This window comes from Silurus aristotelis, assembly GCF_946808225.1.
Source record: "Silurus aristotelis genome assembly, chromosome: 5".
Classification (NCBI taxonomy): domain Eukaryota; kingdom Metazoa; phylum Chordata; class Actinopteri; order Siluriformes; family Siluridae; genus Silurus; species Silurus aristotelis.
Genome location: NC_139578.1, coordinates 8,352,350 through 8,364,187, shown reverse-complemented (window position 1 = coordinate 8,364,187; position 11,838 = coordinate 8,352,350). Strand labels below are relative to the sequence as shown.

The 11,838-nt window shown below is 33.5% G+C and overlaps 1 pseudogene across 1 annotated transcript; it reads right to left on the bottom strand.

The window, feature by feature from the left end:
- Positions 1–1,589: 1,589 nt before the first annotated feature.
- LOC310726381 (immunoglobulin lambda-1 light chain-like) lies at positions 1,590–8,203 on the bottom strand (annotated as a pseudogene). Its single transcript, XR_014538352.1, has 5 exons — positions 8,006–8,203; positions 7,588–7,904; positions 5,489–5,531; positions 2,560–3,081; positions 1,590–2,004 (listed from the first exon to the last, which is right to left on the bottom strand). The product of XR_014538352.1 is annotated as an immunoglobulin lambda-1 light chain-like (transcript).
- Positions 8,204–11,838: the final 3,635 nt, after the last annotated feature.

Sequence of the window (11,838 nt, the reverse complement as noted above, 5' to 3'; positions counted from 1 at the left end):
GAAAAAAGCATTTTTTCTGGCTCAATAAATTAAGAAATTACACATTATATATGCTTATATTTGGTGTCTTGAAAAGATAAATAGAAAAAACTAAGCAAAACAAACAAAAAACAAACTCTCTCTCTCTCTCTCTCTCTCTCTCTCTCTATATATATATATATATATATATATATATATATATATATATATATATATATATATATATATATATATATATATATATATATATTTTTTTTTTTTATAAAAAAAATATAAACAATTTACTACACACTATTGATGATTCTGTGTCTTTAATTTCTATTTCATTTAATTTATTTTAAATGAATATTGAATATATTTCTTTGCAGAAATAATAATAATAATCATAATCATAATAATAATAATAATAATAATAATAATAATAATAATAATAATAATAATATTTGTACAATCACAATCATCTAACTTAATGTTATATAATTGTGATTATTTTCAATAATTTATTTTTTATAATTTTTTGAAGAATTTGAGGTTTTTTTCATGTTACTAAAATATTTTATATAATCCGTTTTTTTTATTTTTTATTTTATTTTAGATGCATAATCAAATATATCAAACTGTTGAACCACACATAATTTTATTATTTCTTTTATTTCAAGAATCATCTCATATCACTGAGTCCAGGTGCATCCTCACTCTTGAACGATCACTTAGCACTAATAAAGGAAACTGCACCTTTGAACACTGAATATACTTAAATATGAAAATATGTACACTAGATTTACTGAAAATGACACATTTTGTGAATAAAAATAAAAATAAATCTAATATCTGACAGTAGGTACAATTTGGATGAATACAAAATGAATTATACAAAGCAAGATTTATTTTTCCAGTCAGGTTTATTTTAATAAATATCAAATATATCACACTTGTTTAATAAATATTTGAGTGTGATAAAAATGTATTGAATACGGAATAAATTAAAGAGGTGAGTGAGGAAAAAAAAATTTGGAATCTGCTCTTCTGTGAGAAATAAAAAGTTTATTCTTTATTCTTTTTTTTCCCCTAAAATAATACAAAACAGCTATTGTTTAAGAAGATGCATTTCCTGCTTTTTTTTATGTTCAAGATATGAGAAATGGAAATCTAAAATCTACAACTATACATCAGAATGTTTCCAAACTAGAACCATATTAGTAAAATAAGAAATTTACTAAGAACTGTTGATTAAATTAAGGTTCAGAGAATCACACAGATACATCCTGTACGGTTAATAGCTCATCAGCTCAGCAAATTGTGGTGAAGCTGCAGTTTGCATTTCATTTCCAGTAAACACATTCAGCTACTGTGTACGTTAACATAAAAACCCACCACGACCACACGTTCCTCCCACACCAGTTTCCATTTTGCAAATAATACAATTCATAAACATGCAATAGCAAAGCAAACACTGTTTATGGATTTATTTACCAAATACAGTACCTGGTATGAACAGCATTGCAGATATGGATTAATGTAGGAAAATGTGCTCATAATGAATTATATGGAAGGCTTTGTGTTTTTACAAAGAATTTTTCATAAAAAAAAAAAAAAAAAGAAAAAAGTTGATTTTTGTAGTATTTATTAATGAGCATCTGTCATTCATACAGAGTAAAACCAAAAGATTAAATGCTATCATAATTAAAGCACTAAACTATTATTAACTAATTCAAAGAAAATAAGAAAAGTGTTTTGTCTGAAGACTTGATATAAAAATGATTGCCTGTTATGAGGAAATAGTGAAATAAAAAAAAGTTTTTATCAGAGTAACTAGGACAAAAGTTGCATTAAGAAAATAAAACTCTTTCAGTTTGTTGTGCTGATGGTCTAATCAGCGTGCCTTGCTTCGGAGCATCTTCTTGTTTGCGGCGTTTCTTTTATACAGTAAAACGGAGACTGTGCAGAAATACAGCACATTTTTCAGCAGCAGTATCACATATGTCACACTGAACAGATTCAGACTGTGTTTGAGTTCAGTCACACCTGCACAAGAAACACAAATTAAAGATTAATGAGCATGGGTTCCCTTTTTGAGTCTGGTTCCTCTCAAGCTGTATTCCTCATACAATCTCTGAGCATTGTCCTTGCCATTGTTGCCATTAACTTTTTAAACATATTGGGACAAACATATAGGAAGTAATTTATAATGTGAAAATGTATTATTGCAATTTATTTAATACTATAAAGCTATTCATTGTAGAAAGTGGGATAATTTGAATAAAAATTAATTGAATAATTAATCCATTATAACCCCAATTATTTCAGCATTGTACAATAAAAATGGAAAACATGTTTAATGTATTAATATTCTCATCCCATATATATGTACGTTATGTATCTTAACTTTAAGTTAAACAACCAACACCATAAAGGATCCTTAAATGTATTTCTCTGGTGAAACCCAACAATTTTTCTTCCTTCAGAAAAAAATATAATTTTTTTTTGAGCTGGTATAGATCCAAATGACCCTTAAGGGAAAGCATAATCTCACATAGAATTTACATATACAATACATTGGAGAGTTTTGTTTTTTTTTACCATATGTAGGTTTTTCCATCTCTTCCACTTCCTCCTCTTTTTCTGCTTGTTTTTGTTCTTTTGCCTTTGGGGTTGGACAAGGTTTAACAGTAGCAGGTTTCTCGTCATCTAAATAGTAGCATAAAAAAAAGCATTTATATACAAATATGACTGATTAACCTGAGAACAATGTGTTTAATAATTTAAGAGTAATAATTGAATTGCCTTGTTGCTGAGATCTTGGAATGTCAACACTCTGTTCTTTGCTTTCGTGTTGAACAGAGCAGGTGAATTTATTGGTCTTGGCTTTCTCTTTGTTTACGATGAGCATGCTGGTTAATTTAACCTCCTGACCCTCGTCTCTCTGCTCCAACTTCTCATTATCGTTTAGGTCCACTTTTTTTCCACTCTGATCTTCCATTTTCCAATTGAATTTCACAATGTCTGGGAACATACCTCTGGCCTCGCACAGCAACACGCGATTTTCACCTTGTGGCCTGGACACTGGGTATGCGGACACTTTGGGACTTACGGACACTTTATCTGTTTATTTATAAGACACAAAATATAATTAATTAACAATCAAGTGAAAAGTTTTTTTTTCATGAATTCACCCCATGATGACCAAATAAAATAAGAATTCTAGAAATGTTTGTACATTTTTGCAAATAAAAAAACGAAAATATTACGTAAATTACCATTCAGACCCTTGAAAACTTGTTAATCTGCTTCCCAATTCTCTTGATCATTTTTGAGATGTTTTTACACCTTGAGTGGCTTCTACCTGGAACAGTTTATTGATTGGACATGCTTTAGAATGGCGCATACCTCTCTATAGAAAGCCTCACAGCTGCCAGTGCATAGCAGAGCAAAAACCAAACCATGAGGTCAAAGGAACTGACTGCAGAGCTCAAAAACAGCATTGTTGCAAAGCATGGATCTGGAAAAGGTTACACAAAAATTGCTGCGGCACTATACATTCCCAAGTGCCTCCATTATTCACAAATGGAAGAAGTGTGGCACAACCAAGACTCTTCCCAGAGCTGATCACCAAACTGAGAAGAGGGAGAAGGGCCTTAGTAGGAGATGAGACTGAAAACTCAATGGTCACACTGTCTGAACTCCAGAGATCCTGTGTGGAGATGTAATGGGTGTTTTCTGGGCAGCTGATTAGGTTTGAGGGAAATTGTATGGAACAAAGTACAGACAGATCCTCAATAAAAAAAAACTGTTCTACAGCACTCAGGACCTCAGCCTTGGCCGAAGGTCTACCTTCTTACATGACAACAGCCTTAAGCACACAGCCAAGACAACACAGGAGTGGCTTAAAGACAAATCTGTGAATGACCTAGAGTGACCCAGCCAGAGCCCTGACTTGAAACCCAATTGAACGTTTTTGGAGAGACCTGAAATCCTGAGTTTGTAATTGTTGCCAAAGATCCTTCAAATAAGTATAGTTATGTATTATTTTATATTCATTTACTTCTGAATACTTTTGTATTTTTGTTTTTTATATGAAAAAATTTAGACATTTCTAGATTTTTATTTTTTATTTTGTACGGTTTAATGAAAGTAGATTAACAAGGGGGTAAAAAAAATCAACCTGGACTATTGAATGAGGCTGCAACATTAGTGAAGAGGGATTGATGAGGATCTGGATACTTTCTCTGAATGCACTGTATATATATATATTCTCTCAGGATATATCAGGAATCATGCTGTTTTATGCATTTTTTTTTATTATCTATATTTTAATGCTTTTTTTTTTTTTTTTTTACAAAACTTTACTTATATATTTGAAATTCATAAGGGTTTTTTTTTTTATCAATTGGGTTTTTAATATTTGTATTGTTTTGATCATAATTCAGATACAATTGCTACACTAATGAAACCTGTTTTATAAAATGAACTCATTTTGCCTTGGCTTGTTTAAATCCTGTCCTTACACTTTTACACTTTATAATTTTTGAGACACATGCATGTTCTTTTTGATTATTTGCAACAAACTAGGTAAAAGAGAAAACACAGAAATCAGACAGTAAATGAATGGAAAAGAGTTTTGATTCAGATGAGACCAAATTTGACATTTTTGTCTCTAACAGAATAACTTTGGTAAGACAAAAAATCTAATTTAAGATTTTTACACACTGCCTCACACACACAGTCAAACATGGAGGTGGAAACTTAATGGTTTGGCTTTGTTTTGAAACAGGGAATTTTATTCCATACTTCAACACCAAACAATTTAGTCTGGACTGTGTCTAATTGGAACCAACTTCACCATACAACAAGACAATGACCCGAAGTATACATTAAAGCTCTGTAAACATTATTTAGAGAACAAACAGTTGACTGGAGTGTTATCTATCATGGAATGACCTGCCTAGATATTGCACCTACATCCTATTGAACTGCTCTGGAATGAACCGGATCACAAGGTCAGAAAGAAATACCCAATTAGCGAAGAATAATTTTGTTTTACGAGAGGAGAAACTAACTACTCTATACGAATGCCAAGAGTGTGTAAAGCTGTTATTTATGCAAAGAGAGGATTTTTTTAATACAAATAAAGTTTGGCATTTGTATATTTCTATTTTCATTTGGTCAAAGTAAATCTTCATGCTGTTAAATTACCTAGTTTAATGTATACAACAAAAAGAACATGTATCTCTCAAAAATAGGAAGCTTAGGACAATTAAATGAAGCGCAAAATTTTTTGGTTTGACCTTTTACATTTTGGGGGTTTTTTTTATTATGTAACTAACCATAATTATTCAATTACACAATAAGAAGATTTTTCTTATTCAGTTTTTATACATAAATCAGCACTACTGGCAATTATTGATTATGATTATGTTTAGTATGTAGATTGGATGTTATATAGAACATTTTATTTATATACATTATATATTGAATAACAATTAAGTAATGCGTAGAAACAAGGTCTTACCTCCAACATACAGTCTGGTGCCTGAGCTAAAGACTTTTTCATTCTCCACAATGTTACACACAAGAACAAAAAGTAGCAAGTGCTGGACATATTTTCATAGCTGTGTGAGTATCGCAAGCTATCTCATCATGCGTATTTATCATTCTAAACAAAAAGTGTAAATCAAAGCAAAACAAATATGAATTTTTAATGGTCATTTCAGATGCCTGGTGCTAAACAATGTGTTTTGTTGCTTTGTTAGAAGGAACAAATGCACCACAAATGCACCACCTTCATCTGTAAGTCTGTCCCTGTTTAACCATTTGATGGCAAAATTAAATGATGTCTTAATTTGACAAATCTTTAATATTTCAAAGCACGTAACATGCAATGAGAGACTATAAAACACCACAGATATTTGATGGTATTATATTTTAAATCCTTATTTTATTTATTTTTTAATTAGTTGCAAATGAATGTTAGATCATCTTCATTAATGATATCACTGGCTCCAAATAAAACTTCCGGGAGCTTGATAGATTGGCTTCACAATTCAGTACTTGTATTCATGTTGCACAAAATTTGAATACTAAGCTTCCATGGGGTTTTCAAATGTGGCATTCGGCACTGCTCCATCCTCAGTGTATGAATATTCTCAGTGAAGAAATACAAAGGACAGTTATTGTCACAGTTTTCATGTTTTTACACCCGGATGGAATAGTTTATAAATACTCTGCATCCTATTCAAGATCAGCATACAATAAAACAAACAAAAGCAAAATATAAGTGCAGGCAATGTGTTTATGATCTAACAAACAATTCCACTGCTAGATACAGAATACTGCAGATTTTTTGACTCCAAATATGCACCCACTACTTAATTGAACGTGTTTGGGTTAATTATAGAATAATCTTCATTGAGGTCACTAGTTTATTTTTCCTAAAGAGTGTCTAATGCAGTTCTAGCTCAACCAGTTATCAGTTATAGCTTCAGGTCACAGGTCTTGTGTTTTCCATGGGATTATATGGTTAATTAATGTGATAAAAAAAAAAAATTTTAAACAGACCACATGAAAATAAATTGTATTCAATCATGTGGAAAAATAAATACTGGGAAATTGGAAATATGTGTAAGAAAATAATTGTAAAAAATGTCAGAATGATTAATAGAAAGAAAAAAAGATTGTGAAAATAAATATAACACTGAAAAATCACTGTATAGTGATCCTGTCCCTTTCTTTTTTCCAGACCTGACTAATTTCAACCTGTGGATGGAGTTCTTTTTAATTGAAGAACACTCTGATTCCACATGGACAGTCTAAAGATCCATGAAGTTAGAGAGAGAGTTTCCATCAGTGAATACTGTAGTTAATAACCTCAACAGTGGTGGAACTTTAACGAATGGACGTGAAGAGTGGGTTCTCTTTTGAGTCTGGTTCCTCTTACGATTTCTTCCTCATACAATCTCAAGGAGATTTTCCTTTTACTCTGTTTCCACTTTCTTGTTCATTAGGGATAAACTTATAAACTAAATTATAAATAAATAATTCATATTAGTAATTAAAGTAAAGCTGCTTTGGGAAAATGTCAATTGTTAAAAGTGTTATAAAAATAAATTATATATTTTTTTTAATTACCTCATGTAAAATGTGAAAACGTGAGTCAGTGTTGAAAATCAAGTGTGTACATTTCATCATGTGATTATTACTTCACTTGTCGATCATGTGATTATTATTTTTTGGTGAAGAAAGTGATTATCATTTTGCTATTGAAAGGTGTCTTTTGTCAGTCATGTGAATATTATTTCTGGGTGAAGAAAGTGATTATCATTTTGCTTGTGAATTATGTCTTTTGTCAATTATATGATTATTATTTATTGGTGAAAAAAGTGTTGGTGAAAATTTAGCTTGTGAATGAAGTAGTCATTTGTCAATCATGTGATAATTCATAAATCAGTGATCAGTGATTCCTTTATTTATAAATGAAGTGAATTATTAGAATGTATTATTTTGCATAGGAATAAAGTGATCATGATTTCCCCAGTGAGGTTGTTTTTGAGGTTTGTCTGTATGGGAAGGAAGTGCTGGGTTTTTGCACAGCTGGAAGGGGTAATGAGTAACCGTGTCCCCCCTATACAGCGCACAGTAGTAATTTGCGGCGTCTTCCTCGCTAACACCTGTGATGGTCAGGGACAACGTTTTGTCTTTTTTCCCACCGCTAAATCTATGGGAAAATTCTGTTTCGAGTGTGGCTGTTGAAGCTCCAGCTGCGAAGTACAAAATGCGCTGGAGGGCTTCTCCTGGTTTCTGTCTGTACCAGTGAATAGCAGTGGAGGAGAGTGAGATAGACCCGTCCACAGTGCAGCTGATGCGCTTACTCCTGCTTTTGCGGGTCAGTTCCCATTGCGTCTGCTCCACAAACTGCGCACTGATGCAACCTAAAAATAGCACAAAAATATATTACTACCCTTAAGATCATACAATGAGGAAAATTATATGAGCATAGTTTGTCAGTGAAGTTAAATTGGTGTGATCTCACCTATTAGAGAAAGCAGAAAGCATGTAGTTGATATATTGGACATATTGGTTTAATTTTGGGCAAAAGACCGCACGAGTGTGTTCATGAGAATGACTTTGAAAGAGTACAAATGTAAGGCTGCAGCTACATATAGTGCAGTGGGTGGGCATTAAAAACCCTGCTGAAGTTTTGGCACAACTTCATTTCAGCAGCACCCACAAGCATGTGTGTGTGTGTGTGTGTGTGTGTGTGTGTGTGTGTGTGTGTGTTTGTATGTATGTATGTATGTATGTATGTGTATAGATAGATAGATAGATAGATAGATAGATAGATAGATAGATAGATAGATAGATAGATAGATAGATAGATAGATAGATAGATAGATAGATAGATAGATAGATAGATACAGTGAGGAAAATAAGTATTTGAACACCCTGCTATTTTGCAAGTTCTCCCACTTAGAAATCATGGAGGGGTCTGAAATTGTCATCGTAGGTGCATGTCCTCTGTGAGAGACATAATCTAAAAAAAAAAAAGAAATCCATAAATCACAATTTTTTTACTATTCATTTGTATGATACAGCTGCAAATTAGTATTTGAACACCTGAGAAAGTCAATGTTAATATTTGGTACAGTAGCCTTTGTTTGCAATTACAGAGGTCAAACGTTTCCTGTAGTTTTTTACCAGGTTTGCACACACTGCAGGAGGCCCACAATTTTTGGCCCACTCCTCCACACAGATATTCTCTATATCAGTCAGGTTTCTGGCCTGTCGCTGAGAAACACGGAGTTTGAGCTCCCTCCAAAGATTCTCTATTGGGTTTAGGTCTGGAGACTGGCTAGGCCATGCCAGAACCTTGATATGCTTCTTAGAGAGCCACTCCTTGGTTATCCTGGATGTGTGCTTCGGGTCATTGTCATGTTGGAAGACCCAGCCTCGACCCATCTTCAAAGCTCTAACTGAGGGAAGAAGGTTGTTCCCCAAAATCTCGCAATACGTGGCCCTGGTCATCCTCTCCTTAATAAAGTGCAGTCGCCCTGTCCCATGTGCAGAAAAACACCCCAAAGCATGATGCTACCACCCCCATGCTTCACAGTAGGGTTGGTGTTCTTTGGCTGGTACTCATCATTCTTCTTCCTCCAAACACGTTTAGTGGAATTATGACCCAAAAGTTCTATTTTGGTCTCATCTGACCACATGACTTTCTCCCATGACTCCTCTGGATCATCCAAATGGTCATTGGCAAACTTAAGACGTGCCTGGACATGTGCTGGTTTAAGCAGGGGAACCTTCTGTGCCATGCATGATTTCAAACCATGACGTCTTAGTGTATTACCAACAGTAACCCCGGAAATGGTGGTCCCAGCTCTTTTCAGGTCATTGACCAGCTCCTCCCGTGTAGTTCTGGGCTGATTTCTCACCTTCCTTAGGATCATTGAGACCCCACGACGTGAGATCTTCCATGGAGCCCCAGTCCGAGGGAGATTGACAGTCATGTTTAGCTTCTTCCATTTTCTAATGATTGCTCCAACAGTGGACCTTTTTTCACCAAGCTGCTTGCCAATGTCCCTGTAGCCCTTTCCAGCCTTGTGGAGGTGTACAATTTTGTCTCCAGTGTCTTTGGACAGCTCTTTGGTCTTGGCCATGTTAGTAGTTGGATTCTTACTGATTGTATGGGGTGGACAGGTGTCTTTATGCAGCTAACGACCTCAAACAGGTGCATCTAATTTAGGATAATAAATGTAGTGAAGGTGGAAATTTTAAAGGCAGACTAACAGGTCTTTGAGGGTCAGAATTCTAGCTGATAGACAGGTGTTCAAATACTTATTTGCAGCTGTATCATACAAATAAATAGTTTATTTATAAAATAGGATTTTTTTTTTTTTTTAGATTATGTCTCTTACAGTGGACATGCACCTACGATGACAATTTCAGACCCCTCCATGATTTCTAAGTGGAAGAACTTGCAAAAAAGCAGGGTGTTCAAATACTTATTTTCCTTATTGTATATATATATATATATATATATATATATATATATATATATATATATATATATATATATATATATATATATTTATTTATTTATTTATTTATAATACATACATACATACATACATACATACATACATACATACATACATACATACATACGTGTGTGTGTGTGTGTATGTGCGTGTGTGTGTGTGTGTGTGTGTGTGTGTGTGTGTGTGTGTGTGTGTGTGTGTGTGTGTGTGTGTGTGTGTGTGTGTGTGTGTGTGTCTGTGTGTGTGTAATTTTGCAAAAAAGTAGTTGTGTTCAGGGAAAAGAAAGAAAGAAAGAAAGAAAGAAAGAAAGAAAGAAAGAAAGAAAGAAAGAAAGAAAGAAAGAAAGAAAGAAAGAAAGAAAGAAAGAAAGAAAGAAAGAAAGAAAGAAAGAAAAGCAAATAATTTGTGCAAATAAAAGTTATTTCTTTTAAATACAGTACTGTCCACAGACAGCATTTTTAAGCAACTATGTAAAGACAGCTAATTTCCAATGTGCACACCTTACAGATCAATTGAACAAGAAATTCTTTTTAGATTCTTTTTAACAGCCCTTTCAGTTTGTATGGTTTTTATTTGCAAGCAGCCTTAAACAGCTGTGACCACATTTTGATGCTGATTCCCACTCATGCCTCTGAAAAAGAACTGCATGGCCATATTGTAAAGAGAACAATTAATTATTATATTATTATAGCTGGTATGTGTAAGTCTTATTATTTTAAATAAGAAATAATGTCAATAAACTAATAAGTAAGTAAATTCGTAGTAAAAAAGTAAAAAAAAAAAAAAAAAGTAAATGAACTACCGGTTGTTTTTCTTCCATATCACTCACATCAGCCATAACATTAAAACCTCCTGCATAATATAGTGTACATTGTGCCATCAAATACATTGTGCCATCAAATCGAGGTATAAACTCTTCGAGATGCCTCTAAATGTGAATAAATTTAGCACATCCCACAAATGCATGATCTGACTGAGTTCTGGAAAAACTGGAGGTGTGTAAGTCAACACCTTGAATTCTATGTAACATTCCTCAAAAAGTTTCTTAACATTTGTAAGTGTGGCAAGATGTAAGGCCACAGCATTTCACACAAAAGGGTGTACTTGGTCTGGAAAAATGTTTATGCAGTTGGTACATGTCAAAATAAGATATAAATGAATGCCAGGTCACAGAACATTACTCAGTGTATAAAGCTGTTTCTAAGGGCTTTTTCCTATAGGACAGTCTTATGTCTATTCTTTTTGTAGACACACACCTGGTGTTCCAGAACACAAACTGCCCAAAGTTTTGCTTGTATATAGCAATTTACACTTCTAGATGATTAACAAACCTTGTGCACTTTATTTGTCACAACTAGCTGCATTATGTTGCTGTATACCTGTACTATACAATGGCAATAAACAGTCGGGTTAATTTTCTCTAGACCCATAATCTATTGGGTTCTATCTAGTGCCCATGTCATATATAAGAAAAGGGAAAAAGGGGGAAAAAACAATCTATTGCCACAAAACTTTATTTCAAATGTAACATTAAAAAAAACAAAAAGTTGACAGGTACTGTCAGTACCTATCTCTATGAGCAGACCTTCATAATATTCTACATACCATAAGTCCTACATATTCTCACTCCCAACTCATCACATATAGACGTGTTCATCAGGATCCCTAGCCATCACTTTTTGATGCCCTGTGTACCCCATAGGCATCATTTTTCAACGTGCAGAGTTAGGGTCAGGTTAATTGAAAGAGTAAGGGTTAGTTTGGAGTGAGAACGTGTTGCTAAACGCTGTTTAACAGACGGCACTTTGATATCAGACAGCGAGTG